Source organism: Bos indicus, chromosome 5 (assembly GCF_029378745.1).
Source record: "Bos indicus isolate NIAB-ARS_2022 breed Sahiwal x Tharparkar chromosome 5, NIAB-ARS_B.indTharparkar_mat_pri_1.0, whole genome shotgun sequence".
In the NCBI taxonomy this organism is placed as follows: Eukaryota; Metazoa; Chordata; class Mammalia; order Artiodactyla; family Bovidae; genus Bos; species Bos indicus.
Genome location: NC_091764.1, coordinates 113,099,174 through 113,112,183, shown reverse-complemented (window position 1 = coordinate 113,112,183; position 13,010 = coordinate 113,099,174). Strand labels below are relative to the sequence as shown.

At 43.8% G+C, this 13,010-nt stretch overlaps 1 protein-coding gene and 1 pseudogene across 1 annotated transcript in view; both read right to left on the bottom strand.

The window, feature by feature from the left end:
* The window catches only part of ACO2 (aconitase 2), a 49,152-nt gene that overhangs the window by 26,835 nt on the left and 9,307 nt on the right, over nucleotides 1–13,010 (bottom strand). The gene's annotated exons all lie outside the window — the stretch shown is intronic.
* On the bottom strand, nucleotides 887–1,003 carry LOC139183368 (small nucleolar RNA SNORA11; annotated as a pseudogene).

Below are 13,010 nucleotides of genomic sequence, written 5' to 3'. Positions count from 1 at the left end.
ATGGTTCTGCAACAGCCTGACCATGCCCTGTGCTGAGGGCAAAAGGACAGTCACCTCCTTTGTTACGATGGTGACAGCCAACCTCACTGCTGACACACACGTCACTTCCTACCTCCTAACACCTCAGTGGACATCCTCCTAACTGACCACTCAAGCCACACTGTACTACTGACTTCGTTTTCTGTGCAGAGCTCTACCTTGATCTTTTTTTTTTTCCCCTTGAGGTTAATCTGTGCCCTTATTTGGCCGTACAATTTAACTACAGTAGCCTGCAAACTTTTTTGATCTAAAAGTACATTTTATATCACTGTCCAACAAATACACAAACATATATAATACATATATGTATATAACAGTGAAACAAAAGTTTTGACAAAACGTCTATCCTAAGTCATTTTAAGGTTTTTCCTTTTTAACCAAGGATGAACCGTATAACACATCAAGGCCCCAGTTCATCTGAGGGTCCACTTTAATGAAGTGAACAGTGTTGTACATTCTGTGCATCTGGACAAAAATATGAGACGTCCACCCGCCATTACACTGTCACACTAAGTACTTATATCCACCACTATGTTGTCATACCAAGTATTTTCACTGCTCATAAAACCTTTGTACTGTGCATTCATCTCCCTTCTGCCCCCACATTCCTAGCAACCACTGACCTTTTAATTGCCTCCAGTTTTGCCTTTTGCAGAATACCATACAGTTGGAATCTATTTTTCTTCTTTTCCTTGAAAAGGGAGGTTCAAAGTCTTTAACCTCTCAGGGCCCACCCATGCATGGACCGGACAGGCTCTAGGTGGCAACCAATCACTGGAGCTTTCTAAGCGATACTGAGCCTTGTCCCACAGGTCCTGTCAGCAGCCACATGGAGGTACAGGGGGACACGTGTTGGGTGTTTGTTTACAGGGAGGTCACAAGCTTTGTGCCCCTTGTCACAATAACCCAGATTCCTGTTTGGTGTGTTATAAATATATCTTAACCTTGACTTAATTTCAGCACCGGTTTCTGTCCACCTCCAGCACCTTGTGGTCTACAGGAGTTCGGGTCAGTCACCCCAGGTCTGATAGGCAGGCCTTCCCAGTGGACGTCAGCCACACCCAGTAGGCACAACTCTCAGGCTGTTCATTCAATCTCAGTGCAGTTGTGACCCATTCCAGGTCAGGCTCCCCAGGGTGGATGTTTGGTCAGGCCAACCTATTTAGTGACACTCCCCAGGTCTTCAACCCACAATAATAACCACCACCTGACTGAAATGTCACTAAGCCATCACTTATGTTTCGTGGTTAGGGACAGCCTGACTGACCTGTCAATTGTCCTACCGAAATCAACACTTACACTCACTGTTTTACTAATCTACTGACTGCAACAAAAAAGTAAAAGGATGTTATTAGCTTGGCTGTAAGATTGTAAGCAATTCACTCTGTTCCTCCAGGCCTTAGCTTTTCAAAGGGTGAAACCTCAGCCGTGCTCCCTGCTTCAGAGCTGAGCTGAGAGGTTTGAAGTGTATGAAGTGTCACGTGTAACTCTGAAGAGGCTGACCTCAAGGGCAAAGACACCATGTATCATTCATTCACAGACCACGTATCTCTCACATGTAAAATGAACACCAGGCTATGGGTGATCTTGGAATAAAAATAAGAACAGGGACATTCCTGGCAGTCCAGTGGCTAAGACTCCTAGCTCCCAATGAAGGAGACCTGGGTTTGATCCCTGGTCAGGGAACAAGATCTCCCTTGCAAGGATGATCAAAGATCCCACGTGCAGCAGCAAAGACTCAACACAGCCAAGTAAATAAAAAAATAAATATCAAAATAAATGAAAAAAAAAAAAAAAAAAAGTCATTACTTATTTGGTACCTGCTCTATGCCACGAGGCATTTTCTGTCTCTGATTTTGTGCAAGATGATTGTTATTCCTGTCTTACAGATGTGGAAACTGAAGGTCAAAGAGGTTAAGTCACAAGTCCAACACGTGATAAGCAGTGAATCCAGGAGGCAAGCACCGGCCTGTTTAAGATGAGCCAATTCCCCTGGATTCTGCTGCCCTCTTGCCCCACAGAACCTATCCTTTCCCATTTGAAGGCAGCCTGGTGTGATGGTTCAGATAGAAGACCTATAGTCAGACCGCCCAATCCAGCACCACCAACCTGCTGTGACTCTGGATAAGTTACTCAGCCTCACCAAGCTTTAGCTTCCCCGTAAAGAAAATGGGAGATAAATGTTGGCATTAACATTAAATGAAACAATCTAAGCGCTTGGCACAGAGTGTGTTCATAGAATATGTGCTCATTATATTCTTTTCCTTCCTGGAGGAGACAGACACAAAATTAGATAAGGTTGTGCTCCTTTTCTGGATTCTGGTGGAAGAGGTATGCCTCTTATTTTGCTTACTGCAAACAGCTTTTGGTTGATCAGCATTTTTCAGAAGCCTTAGCTCATGTGGACCTTTGACATTCCTGACCCTCTTCTGTCTGTCTTAGTACTCCAGCTGTCTTAGTATTTCTCCTTAGTTATTTGCCCTCCTTCCAACTCTGGCCAAGACATTCTGAAAATCTAAGCTGAGGTCTATAGGTACATGTCTCTCCTTCAGACAACTTGCAATTTGTTAGAATTTGCCTTGGAAAGTCTCCCATCCTTCTGAAATCCCTTCTACTTATGGGGTCCTGGCAGTGAGACCTCATCGATTTGGTCTCTGAGAACTCAGAATTTGCTCTCCTCCAGGGCACTAAACACACTGAACCTCCTTACCCAGTACAAAGCCTAAAGGGCTCTGCCACTGGGCCTTTGCACATGTTGTTTCTTCTGCTCAGAAAGCTCTGTCCATCCCTTCCCAATCTGCCCTTCATGTAGGTAATTCCCATTCATCCTTCAAGTTCCAAACTAACTTCATTTTCTTAGGGAAACTTCTTGAACGCTCAGTTCAAGCAGAGCCTCCTCTCATACATGCCCATTTACTACTTTCTAACATTCATTTGTGAGACGCTATCTGTCTCCACTACTCTGTAAGATCCACTAAGGGACAGACTGTCTCTGTGTCTTCATAATAAAATTCCCCATATGACTGAACACCAGGTCTGAAACACAGGAGGTGTTACATAAACATTGGTTAATTAAACCAAAGGACTTCTTTTTTTTTTTTAACTTTACCAACCAGTTCTTCCTTATTGAACAAGGTTGAATACAGAGCAAGTTTGGTTACCTTGTAACAGCAAACAGTTAAGACAAATTAATAATTTACCAGTCTCAGATGCTTTTGGTTAGATTGTAAACAGGCTGAACATTTGTGAAAGACAATTAGGCACTACCTATTAAAATGTGAAATGTTTCTATTTTATGACTAACTTTTCTTCTTCTTCCAGGAAGCTATCTCATAAAAATACTCATTTAAAAGAGCACAGAGACTGGCAGGAACATTCTCTACATCACTGTTTCTAAAAGAACAACCTAATTGTACAAAAATAGGGCACTGACTGAATAAATTCTGTCTACCCATGAAGGAGAGCCATTCTACAGCTGTTTAAAAAGAACAAGGTGATGGTGGTGGTCTTACAACATTGTGGATGTAGTTAATGCCACTGGACACTTGAAAATGTCAAATTTTATATATATTTTACCATAATTTTAAAAAGGAAGGAAGTAGATCTACCTTTATTGGCAGGAAAAAAAATTCCATGACATGAGGTGAAAATAACTGGCAAAATAGTACTATGGTATGGGCCCATTTCTGTATAATAATAGTAATTAACAAATGTAAATATGCTCAGAAAAAAAAAAAAAAAAAAACTGGTAAGATCTGCTTAGACTGTTCACAGCAATTATCTGTAGAGATTAGAATTATGGGCACTTTTATGTTCTAGGCTAAGTATTTCCAAATGCTACACATGTGAGCTCCTTTTGTAATCAGGGGGAAAAATGGACAAGACAAATCAATGCAGAAAAAGCATGTTTACTGTAGTAGAGCATACACAGCAAGATCAGTGAGGTGCATCTGGACAACAATCAAAAGCATGCTAGTTTTTTAAAACGTGCAAACCCTTTGTTTCAGCAAGTTAACTTACAGGAATTTATCATTACTAAGGAAAAGGGGGGAAAAAACGTACCTTCACGCTACAGGGACCTGGTCACCACCACCTTAACCAGAGGCCAAAGAGCGTCAGCAACAGCAAGACCGCCTCACGCATGTGCCTTCCGCTCAGACGGCACCACCTGGGAAGAGTCCCTGCCAACAAATATTCAACTGAACCGAAGACTACACCCAGAGTGTGGACAGTCTACAAGAAACTGGCCTGGTCTCCTCCCGAAGTCAATGTCATAGAGGAAAACGGGGTGCGTGTGTGGGGGTGGGCAGGAGTTGAGAGGGACTGTTCTAGGTTAAGAGAGACTACAAAAGCCACGTCAATACAGTGCAATTTTTTTTTTATTATTATTAGATTTTGATGTGGAAAGAGAAAGAAACCAAAGACACTTTTGGGAGAAGTAAAGAAAGCAAATAAGGCAAAATGTTGGTAACTTTTGACTCTGGACGGTAGGTATATGGGTATTCTTTGTACTATTTTCTATATTTCCTTATGTGTAAAAAGTCATGACAAAAAAAAATCTTTTAAATAAGGCATCAAGAACAGTTAAATCCATGTGCTAGATATAACGGCCTAAATTTCCTTCTTGGTTTTTCTGTATTTTCCAAGTTTTCCACAAAAGACTCATTTTATAATACTTCTTATAATTAGAAAGAATGTAGCCAGCATTAGTTTTTAATTAAATCAGAACCAAAGAAATACTCTTATAGACTGCTTGCAAGCAAACTATTGATAATTCAATCTTTTCATAAAGTAGTTTGTCAGTAAGATGCCCATGGGCTCATCTATACGTTTGACCCAATAATTCTGTAGCTGAGACTCAATCCTCAAGAAATAATTCTAAATATATAAAGGCAATGAACATTATAAAAAACTGTTTGGGTTAAGATGGAAAATTATTTTCTCCTATAATTCCCCAAATTTGTATCAAGGTGATACTGTTTTCAGACAGTGTAGAAAAAAACCAAAGTTCCCTAGTACCATTATACTTCTGTCCCTGAACCTCAATTCTGAAACCCAACATTTGGGGAAGGTACCAAGCTCAGAGTGCCCACCCCGTGGGTCACTTCCCTGTGTGTGGTCTGGTGGACAGTGCGATCCCCCAGGTGACAGGAGGCGGTGGGGACCAAGAAGGAACACTCGAGGGGTGGGAATCCAGAGATCTGGCCTCAGAGTGGGGTCACAATGTCCCCTTGGATAAAAAGCCCAGACTTTCTGTGCCTTCTTTTTTCCATTTCTATAAAATGGGAGAAGTAGATTATTCTGGATGCCTCAAAATCACCTGGGAGATTTCACAGACATGGTGCCGAGACCCTACGGGCTCCCAGACCGCTCAATCAGAGTCATCGGAGGCGGAACCTAAGCACCAGTAAGACAGCTGGGTCTTGGAACCACTGGACTAGATGCTCTCTAGAGTGCGTTCTCTATAGCTCAGAGAGTCTATAAATACTCTTCCCCAGCAAGCGGGCTCTCAGCTAAACCCAGTAATTCCCCAAAGGCCTAGGGGAAAGCATAGCAACGTCACAACAGATTTATCTGCATCAAGGAAGAAGACCCCCAGGGTTCAGGTCTTTCTGGAGCAGCCACAGCCTTCGCCCTTCGTTCACAGACATGCCATTGTGCACACATCAAATGCAACCCAGTATAGTGTCACAGAAAGCAAGCCAGATTCAGAACACGTCACTGATGACTAGTTCCCTGCCTGGTCAAACTATTTTAAAATAATTATTAAATAGGGAGAATAATCCTGTCATTTAACAATGAACATGTTCCTAGATGCCAAAAACTGTCTCTGAGTGGTTTCCAAACTTCAAGGCCCGCGAACAAAATTCTTTGTGGTAAACACACCAGGCTGTTGCTAGGAGGCAACTGGCAGCCTGTCGCTTGGGGTGGGGTGGGGTAGGGTCATTATCTCTGCACACCTGTACGCTGTTTGCTACAAACTCCTGAAGAGAACTTAGTTGTACCACACTGGACTCTAGAACACCACAATGCTCTCCCTCCAGACCAGAGGTTGGTGGGATACGACAGACATGGAAACAGTGTGGTGGTGTCAGAGTAGCTGTTGTACGCGTGAGGTACACGGGTCAGTGAAGTTAGGAAAATATGGACGGTGAAGTGAAAAGGATGCTGAGCCCTCCTCGGGGTCAAACAAGATCATGTTCGGTTTTAAATAAAAAACACTGGCTACAGATGCAAAAGCCAAACAGAGAGAATGAATGATTTGCTCCACATCAAATGCCATTCGTGGAGAGTCGTCAGGGAAGGAAGAAGTCATTCAAAGTCCGCTGTAGTATCCTAGCAACATCCAAATACTGGCCACAAGATGTTCTGGGCTAAAAGGACCCTTGCAGAGAGGACTTTCCAGTTTTGACTAAAAACACGCAGGCACACACAAAATACACTTTATGGTGTGATCCAGCAGCAGGTACTTGACAGCGCGTGTAACTCAAAAGTTTCACACCTGCCATGTGCAATGTATACTGATAATTTTTATTCTCTAATTATCTTCAATGTGGTAAAGTACACATGCACACGTTAAGATTTACCACTGTAACTGTTAAATGTGCAACTCAGTGTGCAACCATCACCACGGTCTCGTTCCAGAACTTCTCCACCACCCAAAGCGAGCGGCTGCTCCTCTTTCCACCCTCCCTGTCCCAGCAGCTGGCAGTTACTGATCTGCTGTTTCTACGGATTTGTCTATTGCACATATTTCATACAAACAAAATCATACAATAGGTGGCCTTCTGGGTCAGGCTTTTTCCATTTAGCTTTCTGTATTATTTTTTTGAAAGTAACTTGCACCCCATTAATTTCATGATCCAGTAACAGGTCAATATAGGCAGTTTGAAAACACTTCCTTAATGCAGCCTTTTTGGCACCAGAGACAGGTTCGTGGAAGACAATTTTTCCACAGGATAGTTTAGGGATGACTCAAATGCATTACATTTATTGTGAACTTTATTTCTATTATTATTACATCAGTTCCACCTCAGATCATCAGGCATTAGATCTCTGAGGTTGGGGACCCCTTTCAATTAAAAATATCAAGTTATGCCGATGGATGTCAACGAGACTTACTACGGTCATCATTTTGCAATACACACATACCTATAATCATGTTGTATACATGAAACTATCAGAAACTATTAGAAAGTTGTATGCAAATGGTAACTCAAATTTTTAAAACGTTACTTACAAACATCAAAGCCAAACAACGAGGAGCTGCCACCACAGGCGTTTGCATCCCCAGGCTCTCTGCAGCATTGTACCTCCTGCACCAGTGGCCCCCACCTCAACCCACCCACTTGGTGCCTGTCCACACACAAACATCCACCAGGAAAATGGGATAAATGAAGACGACGGAGCAAGTTGTTTATTTTTTCAGTCAAATTTATTACACTTAAACACGTCCCTTGTTGACCCTTCCCGTATCTTTGATGTTAAAAAGGTCCTTTAAAGAAATAATGGCGACAGTAGAGGGTGATTTGATGGGCTTTTTGGTTTGGTTTGCTGTTGTTTTGGTGTCCTTACTTTAAAAAATTTAAAACCTGTAACCTTAGGTTGATCCCTTCAATTCCATGTATACACTTTGGTGCCCCCTATCATGCAACTTTCCCAGAACAAAACTGTCTTTGGGGGACACCGGAGAAGTAAGATACAAGGAGGAGGAAAAAGCTAGGTTTTAATATTACCCCTATTATCTCAGCAGCAGCCAGAAATTTGAGAAATGATAAACAGGGTTGACGCTGGTGAAAAACATCTATCTTCACTGTCATTCTCCCTGTCTCCCCTCCCTCCTACCACCAAAGCTTACCATCTGTTTACCCATTCTGCCCATCTGTCAACCAGTTAGAGTGATTATGGGTGCCAGGCACTGTTCCAGGCACTGAGGATACAACAATGAATAAAATGTTTCAGTACTCCCTGCCCTCTTGGGACTGACATTCCGGGAGGTTAAGGGAGGAGGGGAGACAGTCAAGTAGAGACAGAGACACAAGTAAAATCTCAGTCATATATTAATAAGTATCATAAGAGAGAAGGAAGCAGAAGCAATGGGAGAGTGAACCAGGGAAGTGGGGAGAGGTGCAATTCAAAGGAGGATAGTTAGGAAGGGCTTCAGTGAGAAGGTGACATTCCAACGATAGGATCTGCTCACAAACTGGCCAAGAAAGCATGACAGCAAAGTCAATAATACCACTGAGGTTTTGGGCCTGAATAACTGGAAAAATGGAGCTGTTATACACTGAAATCGGGAAGGTAACAGGAAGAGCTGGCTTGGGGTGAGCCTGGGAGTCTGCCTGTCTGACCCCCAAGTGGAGAGGTCAAGTAGGCAGCTGGATTCTCATTTTGGGTCCCTTCCCTCTAGAACTAGGCCAATAAATGGTCCATGTGGAAGCAGATTATCAGAACCCAAGGTGACCCCAGATCACCAAGTATCTTTTATTCACTTGATAGATGAAGAGTGTCCCAGGTCACACATACCTAGTTTATAGCAGTTTGGGGATTTCCCTGGCAGTCCAGTAGTTAAGACTTCAACTTCTAATGTAGGAGGTGCAAGTCTGATCCCTGATTGGGGAATTAAGATCCTACGTACTGCATGGCACAGCAAAACAAACAAACAAAAACATCCAGCAGTTTGGAGCAGAACTCAAGTCACTTAATTCACAAGTTATTACTTTTTCTACCATACTACCTCCCTAATTAAAACTGAAGTAGTACTAATTCATTAAACACGTATATACAGCCTCAGACTTTGGGCTGGGCTTCCCTGGTGGCTCAAACAGTAAAGAAGACGCCTGCAATGCAGGAGACCTGCGTTTGATCCCTGGGTTGGGAAGATCCCCTGAAGAAGGGCATGGCAACCCACTCCAATATTCTTGCCTGGAGAATCCCCATGGACAGAGGAGCCCAGTGGGCTACAGTCCATGGCGTTGCAAAGAGTCAGACACGACTGAAGCGACTAAGCACAAGCACAAGACTTTGCTATGGTGCTTGGATTAATAAGATAAACAAGATAAGACATAGTCCCTCCCACTGGCGAGCTTACAGTTTGGTGGAGAAGACAGATACCAAGTCAGATACCACTCATGAGACCATGGAAGCAATGATCCAAGCACTGTGAAAGAAAGGTGATGCAGCTACAACACTCTAACAGCATAAAGCTGGAGAACCCAATCTAGGTGGGGGAAAGGCTTTTTCCAAGACAGTGATCTTTCATCTGAGAACTGAAACATGACTAGGAGCTAGTCAAGCAAACAAAGTGTGGTTTAGGAGAAGGAATTCGGGGAACCTGGCAGGCAGAGAGAACAGCAGGTGCAAATTCCCCTTGGCAGGGAAGCACTTGGTGGTTGAAAAAAGAGAAAGCCAGCTTGGCTGGAGCAAAGTGAGCAAAGGGCAGTGGAAATGTCAGAAAATAGAGCTAAGAGGTAAAGTGGAGCCAGGTACTGTAAAGGACCTTGGAGATCTATGAGAAAAGCCCCCAGCAACCCTGAACTAAAGCTTGTCTGTGTCTTGGTGGAATACCTGGTGAAACATCTCGGAACACCAGAGGACAGAAGGCTTCTAAAGGAGCTGTGAAGTCTTCTCCCACCTGACTCCTTACCTCCCTGGGAGGCAGTCATGAGACAGTTTCTCCTCGCCTCCCAGATTCTGATGAGGTATAGAGCTTTCTGCCCTGGACTCTTTGGACTAGAACTGCAGAATACAGAGCCGTTCAGTGGTGCCAGGGCCGCCACGACTGTCGGTTCAGTGCTCAGTTCCTTGCGTTCCAGTGCGGCCCTTTTCAGTGTATGCGACTAGAGCCCAGGGACCTGGCACCTTCAGCTTGTTCTTCTCCTCATTCTGTATCTTAAGTAATGAACTGTCTGAATATGAAAGGGGTTCACTGCACCTTTACTGATCAAGCAGCCAGGCCTTGATCTCTTCTTATAAGTATGTGTGGACTTTACAGTACAACATGTTAAACGTTTAACTTGATCCTAAAAGTAACGGGAAGCCACTGAAGCAGGATTATATCTGCCTTAAAAAAATAAAAAGTCATTGTGGCTGCCATGTAGATAATGCACTCAAGGGGGGCCAAAGCAGAACAGGTTGACAGTGGCTTATCATGTAACCTACCTACCTCCCATGAGCACATTTGTATTTTCACACTTGAGCATCTATCCTGTGCCAGTCAGTAGGACACAGATACCAAGAAGAGTAAGACAGTCCCTACACTTATGTAGCCTGGCCACAATCAGCATGTCAGTGCACCCACTGTGACCTGCAGGAAGGAGGAAACACACACAGGGGCAGGAGTATAGCAGAGGGAACAGTGAACTCTCCCCGGGCAAGCCTGCACTGAGCAGGGCCGTGGAGGATAAACAAGGGTTTGCAAGGCACTCGGAGGACAGTCAGTATGTACGATGATACAGAATCGTCAAGCGAAGCGAGGAGGAGCTAGAAACCACTCAGAATGGCGAGAGGCAAAAGACAAGCAGGAGGTGGCAGAAGGTCAGGCCAGACACCCAGCAGGGCCGAGGAGGCTCAATTAAGACCTGCGGCTTACTTACCCCGTGAAAAGAACTTAGATACAGCTCAAAGGCCCAGCTCCTCCATTTACTAGCTGTGCACTGTCAAGCCAAGGGTTCACCTTCGAACCCAGTTTTCTTTTTTGAAGTTTTTATTGGGGTAGCAGTCACGTACAGATGTGAGAGTTAGACCATGAAGAACTGATGCTTTCGAATTGTGGTGCTGGATAAGACTCTTAGGAGAGTCCCTTGGACAAGAGATCAAGCTAGTCAATCCTAAAGGAAATCAACCTTGAATATTCATTGGAAGGTCGACTGCAGAAGCTGAAGCTCCAATACTTGGCCACCTGATGTGATGAGCTGACTCACTGGAAAAGACCCTGACGCTGGGAGAGACGGAAGGCTATTTATTAAATAGCTTTTACTAGAGTTTTTCCTCCCATTTAAAAAAGTAGGACATGTTTCTTGGAAAAAATTTAGAAAATCTTATAACTCCTTGAAGATCATCCAGAAATACCTACCACCACCACCCCTCGACCAGACTCCCTGGCCTGATGCCAGGTACCCTGTGGAATTCAATACTCGGTGATTCCCAGAAGGGCACTAAACACCAGTCCACGCTGAATCCACATCTCCTCACAGCCCCTAGCACCAGGGTACCCACTGAACCCAAACTGAACAGGTGTCAGAGCTGAAATGTCTAAGCAAAGACAATGGCAACAATAATAATTACCAGTAGCAGCAGTAAGGGTTATGTGCATGAACAGCCCTAATGTATATGGGCCCCACTTAACAGACGAGGAACTTGAGGGCTGGAGGAGGACAGTAACTCACCCAAGGTCTTGCAGATACGCCAACATTCAAAGGCAGCCTGGCTCTAAGCCTAAACACTGAAACCTCCAAGTGCCAAGTGAACCCTGGCAACTTTAAGTACTGAGTTGGACACAAATGAATTAAAGAAATCAAATAACATCAAAATCCCTGGAGGGTGAAATTATGGACAGTTTTTTGTATTTAGGTAATCTGAACCTTTAACACCGTACATAAATTTTAGAATCAGAAGAAAGTCTAAAGAAATATAAATTATAAATACATTATTATTAAACATTTTTGATTACAAAACTTCAGAAACTTTACAAGGAAATCTATCAAAACGTTAACAGTAGTTATCTCTGGGTGGGGTGGGTTATCTCTGGGTATTATGAATAATTATAGGTAATTTTTACGGTATTCTTTATACTTCTGTATTTTCCAAGCTTCCTAAATAGGTATCTTTATAAATAAGGGGGAAAAAAGGTAAGAAATTAATTCTACCTTAAAAATAGCTATTACTGAGTCTTATTGTGGCTGGAGGATAAGTAGTCTAGATCAGTAGTATCATTTAAAGAAGGAAGATGACTTGGGCATATTAAAAACTTATTGGGGTTTTGTCTTTGTTTTCTCAATCCAAAAGTAAAACATAATGCTTGGTTCAACCTGGCCCCATGGTCATTCCAGTGATCATCCACTGGCCATCCACTCAGATGTCACAACAATTAGGAAATGGGAAAATTTTTTCCCCATACTTGGAGTCCAAGTCCCAGGCCATGTGAAATTCTCATGAGTAAGTACCAGGCCCTTATCTAGAACAGATACTTCTACTAAGCCCTCAGCCTCCATTTTCTCAGGAACTAGGAAGTCGAGGGCAGCCTCAAGGCAGAAAACCTCTTCAGCAACCTCTACAGAGCCTGGATTCAACATGATTATTCTAGGGAGCTCATATGCTTACAGAAAGCCTATTCCACTACTAGACAGCTGTTAACAACCAATGCTTCCCACGCTGAACTGAAACCCACCTCCTTCCTATCAGGCAACGGAAACCGGGGCTCAAATCCCAGCTCTGTCCCCGACAAGTGGCGTAAGGCTGCGTGGTTTTGTTGAACCCCTCTAACGCTGCAGGGGTTATTGAAGGAGAGCACCCATGTGAAAGCAGCCAGCCCAGTCACCGACACACTTCCTAGCCCTGTCCTTTGGAACCAGATCAAATGAGCTTAGTCACTCCTCCATGCTTCAGCCCTTCAAATCACTGAAAACCATGACTGTGTCTTCTCCATTCTAAGCACTCTAGTGTTTCCTTGCTACAAAACTCCATCCACTTGGGTGGGAGTCTCCCCTCAGGGTGACCATAAAGCCCTCAGATCTGTTTTGGAGTAAACAGCAACAGCTGACCCACTGCTCCAGGGCAGTGTCTCTTCTAACCCTTGCTGGACAGAGCTCAGCCTCCCTAAATGCCCTGAAGATGCAGAGGTTCAGTGACAGCAAGTGGCCTGCCCAAGGTCACATGGCTGGGAACCTGCTGAGCCGTGCCCTTCTCACCATGCTTACAGAGTGTCTCCCAACCTCTGCTCAGGCCCGGCAGCCAGGTGGGCTCAGTCCTCC